Source organism: Linepithema humile, chromosome 2 (genome assembly GCF_040581485.1).
Source record: "Linepithema humile isolate Giens D197 chromosome 2, Lhum_UNIL_v1.0, whole genome shotgun sequence".
Classification (NCBI taxonomy): Eukaryota; Metazoa; Arthropoda; class Insecta; order Hymenoptera; family Formicidae; genus Linepithema; species Linepithema humile.
This window is the reverse complement of record NC_090129.1, coordinates 15,095,209-15,109,459: the sequence shown is the minus strand read 5'-3', so window position 1 is coordinate 15,109,459 and position 14,251 is coordinate 15,095,209.

The following is a 14,251-nucleotide window of genomic DNA, read 5'->3' as shown; positions in this document are numbered from 1 at the left end:
CGTATATAATACGTCAAAATATATAGACAATTATATTGCTTCGTTGTTTTCGATTCATTTTAATACGTGAATAGTGTGTCTACAAGATATTGATATAGAAATTATTTTAATAGTTTATTATATTTACGTATACTTTTATGGCAGAGTAGAAAACAAACTTTTCTATATTTTTATACTCACAGTAAGATGAAAATAAAAGAAATAAATTTTTCTTCCTTACTTTTTTATTTATAATTTAGTTTTATAAATTTCTGCAAACATTTATATTCGTTGTTTACAGTGCAGAAACCTGTGTCCATATCACATACTGTTATTGAAAATCAAGAGGTTGATAGAACAGAGCCAATAATTGCAAACGTTGCATCTGACAGACATGGATTATCACGAGGTACGTTTAAAAGAATTTGAGTTAAAATTTTGCTTCTATCTTCAATTAAAATTTTCACACGTTGTAAATTCTTAAAAGACTGCGCGCGCGCGATAGATTTAATTTAGATAGAAATTAAATCCCTTTGTATCTTGAATAGGCAATTCGAACAACAAACAATTTTTTACTTAGAGTTTAAAGAAAAGGAATTTTCGATAAAATTTAGCAAATTCTTCTAAGTATATTCAAATTATTATTTTGGAAATTCAAATTAAGCGTATTCAATATCGGATGTATCACTGACAATTTTCGATAAATATTTTCTTGAGTATTTTACTGTCTGAAAAATTTTTAAAAGATATATTATTCTATTTTATCTTATGTCATTATTTATTCGTAATAGTAAGCATGCATACTGGATGGATGATTTAAAACGAGTGTAAAGTTTCAATAAATTATTTGGAAGATTATTTCGTAAAAAAATGTCATATGAACATATAGGTTCTTTTTCTTTTTAAAATTGACATCCTTAATATTTACACAGTTGGTGCAATGCGTTCATTCAGCTCAAGGAGCACATTTTAAGTTTTTTTTCTTTTTTTTTCTTTAAATATAAAAATGTGAATTATAAATAAATGATGCATATCCTCTTGTTTTATTTTGAGTTTACAACGATTACTTTTATTAAGCATATGATTTTACTGTGACAACGGCAAAATTTTAAAACTTTTAATTACATAGATATTGATATATATGTATGTATAAGGTTTTGTTTATACTTTTTTTCAGAATAATCTGTCTAAATTTGTTACACTTGTTTTGAATCAACTTGCACACTCTGTTAACATAATTATGGAATCGAAATTGTAAAGCTTATCTATCTTATGATAAAGATCTTTTGTTTATTAATAACGAACTCTCAAATACGACTCAAATGCGCAATCTACTGTATCAGTGATTATATAAGAGAAAAAATATCACAGATTTTATATTAATAATTGACACTTATTTGCATGTGCGGTTAATTATTGACTTTATATAGAATATTTTGCAAAATAATATCTTTTCAATATTAAAAACTTATTACTATTTTCTTCCAATTGACAGCATCGGTTGTTGCTAATTCAGAGCCGGATTCAGAATTGGATATTACCAGAACCAATCTTCCACGGAGTCGTGGAAGACCTCCATGTAATCGTGGAAGACCTCCATGTAATCGTGGAAGACCTCCACGCAGTCGTGGCAGACCTCCACGCAGTCGTGGCAGACCTCCGAGACGCGGTCGTAATTTGCAAAGAGGTAAAATAATCTGTATTTTATAGAGCAGCGCTCGGAAATAGTTGCACATTTCGAGCCGATTCAGGAGACGACGCCTCCTGTTCCCCCACTACCGCCCGGCCGCTGGCGGCCGAGCCGCCGATAGCTCTGCCGCAGGAGCGTTTTATATAAGAAATAGGCTGGGTTGTTGAGGCACCTCTCAGAAAATAGTAATATTTTCTTTGCTACATAAATATTGTTTATTTTCATTAATAATTAAATATATATATATTATGTATTAATGAAAATAAACATTATTTATGTAGTGAAGAAAATGTTACGATTTCCTGAGAGATGCCTAAACAATTCAGCCTATTTCTAATATAAAACGCTCCTGAGCCAGAGGAGCTATCGACGGCTCGGCTGCCAGCGGCCGGGCGGTAGTGGGGGAACAGGAGGCGTCGTTTCCTGAATCGACTCGAAATGTGCAACTAATTCCAAGCGTTGTTATACAGTATAGATGTATACCTTATAAAAATGTGTAATTTGTATATATCTTATAAGTTATATTTTAGAACATATAAAAAAAGAAAATTATACAAAATGATTTTTATTTTCCAGCCGCTGAAACATTCGAACCCATAAGTCAAATCGAAGAAGCTCATTCTATTGAAGGTAGGTACCCGAGACGAAATTTTATTACTTCCAATGTTAATTTGTTTTTATTTATATATTTTAAAGAACTTTGATAGATTTAGTATTGTAAGGTTTTTAATGGTAACTTTTATGTCATGCGTATTTGGTCAGAAGATGGCGTACTCTGTAGGCTGAATATGTAATGATTGAATGATTCCTGATTGGTTATAAATTCAAGCTATTTATATTCATGTGTGAGCGCGCATTTCAATTGTATTAAGATGTTGGTTTAAGCTGCGAAATGCGTTACCAAGAAAATATGTAAACAGAGGGATTGAGGCGAAGATCTGTTACTAAGCGGGCGTCTTGTTTCGGGAGACGCGCGACCATTCGGACGCTTTTCTGATTTGTAATCGTGATACGGTTTTCTCGAAGTTTCTATGTGTTATCGCGTACCCCATTAAACGAGATCTAGTAATAAAATCTTTGTATCATAGTGCGAGATATTATTTATGGTGTATTAAATAACTTTACTAATAATAAAGTTTATAAAAGTTCGTTTTCATACGTGAGTGCTATCGATGTATTCCAATTCCCCTCTTATTAATTCCTGACTAATCGATATCTAATTCAATTAAACTAGATATCTTACAGTAATTATTCTTCAGAAGTGGGATATATTTAAATAATCGGTCCGCGAGAATACAGTTTTCGCGTGTGTGCGCTCTTTTTTCGTGTGTCGGTGAACTTTTTTCGGAGCAGTGCGTTTTTAGACTTTCAACGGTTACGCTTTTTCTGCTCGTTTCGTGTTACAGTGAAACACAAACTTTTGCGATTAGCGGTCACGCTGTGTTTTGATCAGGAACTTTCAGCGTAGTGCATCATATAGAAAATCGCTATGGATCGTAAACATTTAGAATCGATGACGCTCGAAGGACTTCGGAGCGAGATCGTTAAACATGGACTACATCCTGCAAATACAAAGAAAAAATGCATCGAAATTTTGCTGGATTTTTCTGAAAATTTTGGATTGCAAAGATTTCAAGGTCCCGATCTTCCTTTGTCAGGTGTTACACCTTTGGATTCGGCTAGCAACGAGGTGGTAACAACTCATTGCGAGAAAACAATTGCCAAAATAACAGAAGGTTGCCAAGGAGCATCATCAGATTAGTCTCTTTCACAATTGTGTTTATTATTCCAAGAACAATTGCGAGTTCAACAGGATTTTATGAAACAACAATTGGATCGTCAACAGCAAGAAATGCATCAATTAATTGCTTCATTGACTCTTAAAAACAGTGATGCTAATCAATTTCCAGACATTTCAAATCAAGTGCATCATTCGGTGTCGCGTGCGGCGTCGCCGGTGCAAGAGATTCGAATTGACGCTCCTGATTCGTCGCGTCGCTCTGCTCTTTCGTCAGTTTTGCCAGCTCAAGCATTGCAATTACTTTCTTCGCAAATTCCAAATTTTGGTGGTTCAGAAGATGAGGACGTAAACATTTGGGTGCGAAGAGTTGAACGTGCTTCGAGAATACATGGAGTTTCATCTGAAATTACGTATTTGGCTGCGACGAGCAAGCTCGTGAAATCAGCGCGCCGATGGTTTGATTTGTGTCCAAATTCAGTGTTAGAATCTTGGTCAGAATTTAAACGTGCCCTTCTTCGAAGATTTGAAAGAAAGGTTTTGCTGCAAGTAATAATGCAGAAAGTAGAAGCCCGAAAATGGATATTTTCAAAGGAATCGTTTCAAGATTACGCCACTGATAAATTGGTATTAATGCAAAGTTTGAATTTGTCGAACAGTGATGCAATTCAATATTTAATCACTGGAATTACAAGCCGTTCTTTGCGCGGAGTTGCTTCTTCCTTAGAAGCTGATACTGTGGATATTTTTTTGCAAAAAATGCATAAAATTACAGTGACTTACAGTGATTCGCAAAGAAAATCTCCTCTGGTTTCGCGTAAGTCAGAAAAGATTAAAGACAGTAGTGCTTCATCTGTTAAATCGGATTCAAAAGCTCATAAAGATGAGAATTTAAAAGACATTTTCTGCGTGTATTGCCGTACTCGTGGTCATGTAAAGGACAATTGCTTCAAGCTTAAAAGAAAGGAGCAGCAGAAGACAACGAATTCCCCTCTCTCCAATCCTGTCGCTGCAGTGGACTCTTCAGAAGGTACATCGGAGTCTGTTGCTGCTGTAAGAGAAGCTCTTCCTCGAAGGTTGGATACGAAGGATTCAATTCTTAAGGTCGTTGCTTTGAATAATATTTCTTGTACTTTGTCTGCTTTACTTGACACCGGTAGTCCCGTTTCTTTTATCTCATTTTCCATATTTAAAAAGTTTTTTGGTGAATCGAATATTGTAATGAATAAACCGTTAATTTCTTATCAGTCGGTTTCTGGAAATCCAATTCCTATTCTCGGGTCTATTTCGACTTTGATTAATTTAGAGTCTCTTCCAAGTTTTAATGGAAAAATATATTTACTTGTTTTTGAAAAAGATACACATTTTGCAGATTTAATAATTGGTCGAGATTTTATTGAAAAGAATGAAATATCAGTCTATTATCATCCGTCTAATAATTTTGCAGATGATAGATTAAAAATATTTAATGAGGTTGCTTCGGCGGATGTATTGGAAGATGCATCGTTAACTGAAGACACATTGTTCTCGGAACTTAAAACTGATTTTGGTACAGAAGTAGACCAGAAAGTCATTAGTCTAATTAAAGAAATTAAGAATACAACTGTTTCTCTTGCGAGCGATGACTATTTTGTTAAAGTTAACTTAAAAGATGAATCGACATATGCTTATGCGCCGCGACGTTTTGCTTGGTCGGAGCGTTTACAGATTCGTCAAATTATTGACGATCTTTTAAAACGTAATATTATTAAAATAAGTACGTCTCCATACTGTGCGCGTGTCGTTCCTGTTCGCAAGAAGAATGGAACTTTGCGTTTATGTGTAGATTTACGTCCTTTGAATGATCGAGTTGTTAAGCAAAAATTTCCTTTTCCGCTTATTGAAGATTGTCTGGCCAGGCTTTCTGATAAATCGGTTTTCACATTGTTAGATCTCAAGGATGGTTTTCATCAAATAAAAATCCATCCGGAGCACACAAAATTCTTTTCTTTTGCCACTCCGGACGGGCAATATGAATATAATCGAATGCCGTTTGGTTACTGTGAATCTCCCGCGGAATTTCAGCGAAGAATTGTTCATATTTTACAGCCTCTTATACGTGACGATAAAGTAATTGTATATATTGATGATATATTGATTCCGACTTCATCGGTTAATGAGAATTTGTTAATTTTGCATAAGGTTCTTTTACTTTTTAAGAAATATTCGCTTGAGCTTAATTATAAAAAATGTTTATTTCTCAAAAATACAATTGAGTATCTTGATTATATTGTGTCTGCTTCTGGCATAACTTTAAGTTCGCGTCATACGGAAGCGATTCATAATTTTCCAGAACCAACAAAATTAGTTGAACTTCAACGATTTCTTGGTCTTACAAATTATTTTCGAAAGTTTATAGAGAATTATGCTCTCATAGCCAGACCCTTACATAGTTTAACGCGTAAAACGGTTAAATTCCATTTTGATGCTGCATGTCGTCAAGCTTTCAAATCTCTTAAATGCGCATTGACTTCTTATCCGGTTTTGCGTCTTTATAACCCGTTGGCTGAAACGCAACTACATACGGATGCAAGTTCGATTGCTTTAGCGGCAATTCTCATGCAAAAGCAAGAAAGGGGTTTGTGGGCTCCGGTGGCTTTTTTCAGTCAGACGACTAATAATGCTGAATCTCGTTACCACAGTTTCGAGCTTGAAATGTTAGCAGTGGTAAAAGCTATCGAGAGATTTCACATATATTTATATGGAATTCAATTTACGGTTATTACGGATTGTCATGCGATTGTGTATGCTTTAAATAAAGCGCATTTAAATCCACGTATTTCTCGATGGACTTTGAGATTACAAGCGTACCACTTTACGGTTTCTCATCGACCTGGAGTTAAAATGGTTCATGTGGACGCTCTAAGTAGAGTAGTTTCTTTAATTTCATCTCTACCTATGGAACGTGAACTTGAATATCGACAATTAAGTGATTCGCATATTAAATCAATTGCTGAGGATCTTGAACATACAGATCATGAAAAATTTGAATTGATAAACGGTTTAGTTTTCAGAAAGGGGCCAGACAAATCTTGATTTTATGTACCAGAATCAATGATTCAAAATGTAATACGTGTGTATCATGATGATATGTCTCATTTGTGGCATGGAAAAAACTTTCCAAGGTATTACTGAGAATTACTGGTTTCCTTCGTTGCGTAAACGCGTTCGAAATCATATTGATAATTGTATTGTTTGTCTTTTGGCAAATACGGCGCCAAACTCTCGTGAAGGTGAGATGCAAATCACAGAAAGTTCCTCCACTCCATTTGAAATAATTTATATGGATCATTTTGGTCCTTTAAATAAATCTGAGCAGGGTTTTAAACATATATTTTTGGTAGTCGATGCTTTTACCAGATTTACATGGTTATTTCCCGTTATGTCTACAGGTTCAAAAGAACTTATTAAACATTAGGTCAATTTATTTCAGATTTTTAAAAATCCAAAATTAATTATTTCAGATCGTGGAACTGCTTTCACTTCACTTGAGTTTGAATCTTTTATTAAAGAAAGAAAAATCAAACATCGCTTGATTGCTGTCGCTGCCCCTTGGGCAAATGGTTTAGTAGAAAGAGTTAACCGTTTTTTGAAATCTTCTTTACAAAAGTTAATTGATGATTTGCAAGATTGGCATGCATGTCTTGGCTCAGTCCAATATGTAATCAATAACACTTTTCATTCTTCATTAAAGACGTCTCCGTCAAAGCTTCTTCTGGGTTATGATCAGAAGAATCATGCTGATGCAGATTTAGTTGATTTTTTGAAAGAAATTTCAAAGACAGAATTGGATTTTTGTTCAGAAAGAGAGACAAATCGTCAAGTTGCTTTAGAAGCCATTGAAAAAATTAAAAATTATAATAAAATATACTATGATAAACATCATACAAAACCATCTCAATATAAAGAAGGGGAATATGTGCTTATAAGAGATACTTTTGTTAAACCAGGTAAAAATAAAAAATTTAAGCCTAAGTATAAAGGTCCTTATCAAGTGGCTAAAGTTTTAAATAATAATAGATATGTCATTACTGATATACCAGGTTTTAATATTTCTCCTAGGCCATATAATTCTATTTTGTCCCCTGACAGAATCAAACCTTGGGTGAAACTTGCTGTAAATAATGAAACTATTAGCGACAAATGATTGTGTAAAGGAATTTTTCAATATTTCTCAATGAAGGTATTTATTAGAGATTTTTTTTTGAGTAATTGGTTGTTTAAAAAAAAAAAAAAGTTTATTTGTTTAAAAAAAAAAAAAAGAGTTAATTAATATTATTTGGTAATTTAATTCATAATAAAAATGTTTATTGAAATTTTTATTTTTAAAAATTGTTAATTATTCGAGACGAATGACATTTTCAGGCTGGCCGAACTGTAAAGTTTTTAATGGTGACTTTTATGTCATGCGTATTTGGTCAGAAGATGGCGTACTCTGTAGGCTGAATATGTAATGATTGAATGATTCCTGATTGGTTATAAATTCAAGCTATTTATATTCATGTGTGAGCGCGCATTTCAATTGTATTAAGATGTTGGTTTAAGCTGCGAAATGCGTTACCAAGGAAATATGTAAACAGAGGGATTGAGGCGAAGATCTGTTACTAAGCGGGCGTCTTGTTTCGGGAGACGCGCGACCATTCGGACGCTTTCCTGATTTGTAATCGTGATACGGTTTTCTCGAAGTTTCTATGTGTTATCGCGTACCCCATTAAACGAGATCTAGTAATAAAATCTTCGTATCATAGTGCGAGATATTATTTATGGTGTATTAAATAACTTTACTAATAATAAAGTTTATAAAAGTTCGTTTTCATACGTGAGTGCTATCGATGTATTCCAATTCCCCTCTTATTAATTCCTGATTAATCGATATCTAATTCAATTAAACTAGATATCTTACAGTATACTTAATTTGTTTATATTTCAATGAAGCATTCATATCGGAAATTCATATTTGGAAATTTTTCAATAAAATAAATGTCTATCGAGAATTATCAATAATGTATCCACATCGGATGTATTATTGATATGGATACATGATTTATTTTATTAGAAATGAATATGATGAGTATTATGTGTGACTATATACTTACATTATTTCCATAGCTACTTCACATCATTTGGACACACTTACTTTGGATGGCGAACTAACAAGAAGCAGGAACCGTGGCAGACCTCCTAAACAACGTGGACGACGCGGCAGATTTACGACGCTTTCACGGACTGAAGAAATCACAGGTAAAACATATTATTTTTCGCTATATAATATAGTATAGTAAACTGAAATAAATATTAAGGTATAGTACTTCCGCGATCATACCTGAGAAAATCATATTTTTTTGGAATATTTTTAAATTTTAACTGCATATTAATAGAAATACTACCTACGCATTTGTAAAGTTAGAAAAAGATTGACCGTATCGAAGTTGAGATATTTAAAGTTAGCATTTTTTATACGTATTACATAAAAGTGCTAACTTTAACTTTAAATATCTCAGCTTCGGTACGGTTAATTTTTTTCTAACATTACATAGGTGTAGGTATTATTTTTATTAATATACAGTTAAAATTTAAAAATATTCCTAAGAAATATGATTTTCTCAGGTATGGTCGCGGAAAGTACTACCTTAAACTGACAATAATTACATTGCTGTGATAATATTAATTAATAATATATGTATTTTATCAATTTGATGTTATCTTTTTCGGGATTTTATCACATTGTAAAGAATTTGAATCGATATAATTTTAAAAATAAACACGATTAACTTTGAAAATAATAAAAATATGAATTGATTATTATGATATATACTATTATCCGATATAAATATCTAAACAATTAATACAGCATAAAGATTTGTACATTATTGATTTTATAAATGTAATAATTTGACATAATGGAAAATAAAGCATTTAAAAAAAATTATATTTATTAATGAATATGTTGATAAATATTGTCATTATTTCAGGACATACAAGCACTGAACAAGGAAGTCAACAAATAGAAGTGTTGTCGAGTGAATCTGATCATAATGAAGAAAATGAAATAGAAGCAGTTTCGAGCGATCAGAATGAGATGGTGCATAATGAAGGTTAGTATACATATTCCCATTTGTGATCATAATACGGTACACATTTTTAAAGTTAGATCCGACTAGCCATAAAGAATACGACAATGGCTATAAAAATCTTTCATTGCAAACTAAAATAATTTAACATATATTTAATTTTTCTACGTAATTGACGTCGGTGCATCTTGTATTGTATATCGTAGCATTAGCCTTTTTATACAGGTATCAAACAATTCTGCTGTCACTGAATTGAATCACTTCACTTTGAAGGTCGAACAAATGTGTGACCATTTTGAAAACGTTAGCAAGAAAGCTACACTTTTAAAGTGTAAAAATATGTGATAATCATTGTGGGATTATCCAGAGTGTGGAAGAATAATCAAAGAAAATCAGTGTCAATTCTATAGAGTTGGATGAATAGATTCGACTGTGAACTTTTTAACCTACACTTTTCTTCCTACAATTAATATCTCACCTATAAATATAATCATATTTTACATCTTAAAAGTGACTTTCTTGTCAGTGTTTTCAAAATCACATAATCACACATTTGTTCAACTTTCAAAATGAAATGATTCAATTTATCGACGGCAGAATTATTTAAGATTATAAAAAAGTTGATGCTACAGTACAAAGTGTATCGAGGTCGACTAGAAACGGTGATTAGAAAAATTAAGTGTATATTAAAGCATTCTTAATTTGTATTAAAAGATTTTCATAATTATACCCAGCGAGAAATGACTCATCGAATTGACGTCGAATCGACATCAATATGATGTAATATTGATGATTTCGATGTCGATTTGATGTCGATTTGACATCGATTGATAGGTCATTTCTCGCTGGGTAATTAACTGTAGCTTTTTTACGATGGACTGGATCTTATTTTAAAAACACGCGCCTGTTATTATCATTAATTAATTTATATTTTATAGATTTTGAAGATATTTTTCGCACACCAGAAGATGATTTTGGAACGATTGGTCTAAGCGATAAAGAAGAGGATCACTTACCTTTTCATCCTGTTAGTACAATAGCATCAAGCCAGCGCAATCGCTCCAATGGTACATGCTGCACATGCTTGAATGCTACTGCCGCGTACATATTTGTTCCATGTGGACATTTGTGTATTTGTAGTGAGTGCCAAAAACGATTGCAAGATCATAAATGTCCACTATGTCGTAAAAAATATTCCTACTGTATTCGCGCCATAACGATATAAATACTGTATAATTTTACATGTAAAATTCAAGCATTTACATGTAGTATATAACGTATATAACGTATTCGCGCCATAACGATATAAACACTGTATAATTTTACATGTAAAATTCAAGCATTTACATGTAGTATATAACGTATATAACGTATTCGCGCCATAACGATATAAACACTGTATAATTTTACATGTAAAATTCAAGCATTTTCGCGCCGTATATAACGTATATAACGTATTCGCGCCATAACGATATAAACACTGTATAATTTTACATGTAAAATTCAAGCATTTACATGTAGTATATAATGTATATAACGTATTCGCGCTATAACGATATAAACACTGTATAATTTTACATGTAAAATTCAAGCATTTAAATGTAAAATTCAAGCATTTTCGCGCCGTATATAACGTATATAACGTATTCGCGCCATAACGATATAAACACTGTATAATTTTACATGTAAAATTCAAGCATTTTCATGTAAAATTCAAGCATTTTCGCGCCGTATATAACGTATATAACGTATTCGCGCCATAACGATATAAACACTGTATAATTTTACATGTAAAATTCAAGCATTTACATGTAGTATATAACGTATATAACGTATTCGCGCCATAACGATATAAACACTGTATAATTTTACATGTAAAATTCAAGCATTTTCATGTAAAATTCAAGCATTTTCGCGCCGTATATAACGTATAGAACGTATTCGCGCCATAACGATATAAACACTGTATAATTTTACATGTAAAATTCAAGCATTTACATGTAGTATATAACGTATATAACGTATTCGCGCCATAACGATATAAACACTGTATAATTTTACATGTAAAATTCAAGCATTTTCATGTAAAATTCAAGCATTTTCGCGCCGTATATAACGTATATAACGTATTCGCGCCATAACGATATAAACACTGTATAATTTTACATGTAAAATTCAAGCATTTACATGTAGTATATAACGTATATAACGTATTCGCGCCATAACGATATAAACACTGTATAATTTTACATGTAAAATTCAAGCATTTTCATGTAAAATTCAAGCATTTTCGCGCCGTATATAACGTATATAACGTATTCGCGCCATAACGATATAAACACTGTATAATTTTACATGTAAAATTCAAGCATTTTAAGATGTAAAATATGATTTGATTTAACACTACTTTTTTTTCTGTGCAATGTGTATGTGTATAATCAAATAAAGAAGATATCGAATTAACAGTTGCACAGATCTCTCTATCTTTCCCTCCCTCCCTCCCTCCCTCTCTCTCTTTCTCTCTCTCTTTCTGTAGATTTAAATCGCTCCTGATGTCAAAGTTGTGATTTTTTCTATTTTATGTGAGTAATACTTGTGTGCAATGTGTATGTGTGCAATAAAGTCATGCGTGCAATCCCAAGGAAAACAGAAAGTCAAAATAATATCAGTTCGACATCATATTGACTTTCTGTTCTCCTTGGGATGTGTATGCGTGCAATACAGTCGTGTGTGCAATGTGTATGTGTGCAATAAAGTCATGTGTGCAATGTGTATGTGTGCAATACGGTCATGTGTGCAATATGTATGTGCGCAATAATATCCTGTGTGTAAAGTGTTAATATGATTTTCTTATTTTGTGTATGCTTTACGGTTGTGTGTGCAATGTGTATGTGCGCAATAAAGTCATGTGTGCAATGTGTATATGTGCTATATGGTTATGTGGGCAATGTATATGTGCGCAATGTGTATGTGCTCAATAATATCCTGTGTACAAAGTGTTAATATGATTTCTTTATTTTGTGTGTCCCTTACGATCATGTGTGCTATGTATATGTGCGCAATAAAGTCATGTGTGCAATATAATGTCTTGTGTGCAAACGTACGTTTGTATTTTTAATTTTCAAATGTGCGCAATAATATTATGTGTGCAATGTGTATGTGCGCAATAATATCATGTGTGCAATCTGTATGTGTGCAATAATGTTTTGTGTGCAAACGTACGTTTGTATTTTTAATTATTAAATGAGCGCAATAATATTATGTGTGCAATGTGTATGTGCGCAATAATGTCATGTGTGCAATCTATATGTGTGCAATAATGTCTTGTGTGCAAACGTACGTTTGTATTTTTTATTTTTAAATGTGTGCAATAATATTATGTGTGCAATGTGTATGTGCGCAATAATGTCTTGTGTGCAAACGTACGTTTGTATTTTTAATTTTTAAATGTGCGCAATAATGCTTGTAGGCAATCGCTCTGTAGGCAATCGGGAATGTCGGCAATTGAAGCTGTCGGCAAAATGTTGTGGGCAAACGCAGCTGTTGGCAAATGGGAATGTAGGCAGTTAAACCCCTCTCAAAACTTTCATTAAAATTATAAATAAAAAAATTTTTGATAATTTTTTTTTATTTGAATACATAAATATTAACCCTAAAATTATTATTCCAAAAATATTTGTGTTTGAATAAAAAGGAATTATCAAAGATATTTTTATTTATAATTTTAATGAAAGTTTTTATTGGATTTTTTTGTTCATTAAAATTAATTGTATTTTATTTTTTTTTAGGTAAAACTGATTCTGACATTTTTAAAAATTATTTATTGGGGTATTATTTCAGAATAATTGGAAGCTGAGTTTTATTTAATATTATATATATTATTTATTTTTTTGCTTTTATTGATTTTTTTTTTTATTTTTTAGTTGATTTTTTTAAAGATTTAAATATTTTACTATAAAATTAATAATATATTATATGAATAATTAAATAATCAAAAATTCTTATTAAATAATTATTTATATAATATATTATTGAATTTATATTAAAAGATGTAAATCTATAAAATAATAAAAAAAAAAAATAAATCAATAAAAGCAAAAAAATAAATAATATATATAATATTAAATAAAACTCTGCTTCCAATTATTATGGAATAATACCCCAATAAATAATTTTTAAAGATGTCGACATCAGTTTTACCTAAAAAAAAAATAAAATAAAATACAATTAATTTTCATGAACAAAAAAATCCAATAAAAACTTTCATTAAAATTATAAATGAAAAAATTTTTGATAATTTTTTTTTATTTAAATACATAAGTATTAACCCTAAAATTTATATTCCAAAAATATTTATGTGTTTGAATAAAAAAGAATTATCAAAGATATTTTTATTTATAATTTTAATGAAAGTTTTTATTGGATTTTTTTGTTTATTAAAATTAATTGTATTTTATTTTTTTTTAGGTAAAACTGATTCTGGCCGGCCGGTGGCTCCTCCCCCTTGGTGGGCGGGGCCAATGGCTCTACCCCTTCGGTGGGCGGGCCAGCCGGTGGCTCCTCCCCCTTGAAAGGCGGGGCCAATGGCTCCTTTTTCTCGGTGGGCGGGGCGGTGGCTCCTTCCCCTCGGTAGGCGGGCCGGTCGTTGGCTTCTCTCCTTTGGTGGGCGGGGCCAATGGCTCCTTCACCTTGGTGGGCAGGGCCGGTGGCTCCACCTCCTTGGTGGGCGGGGAC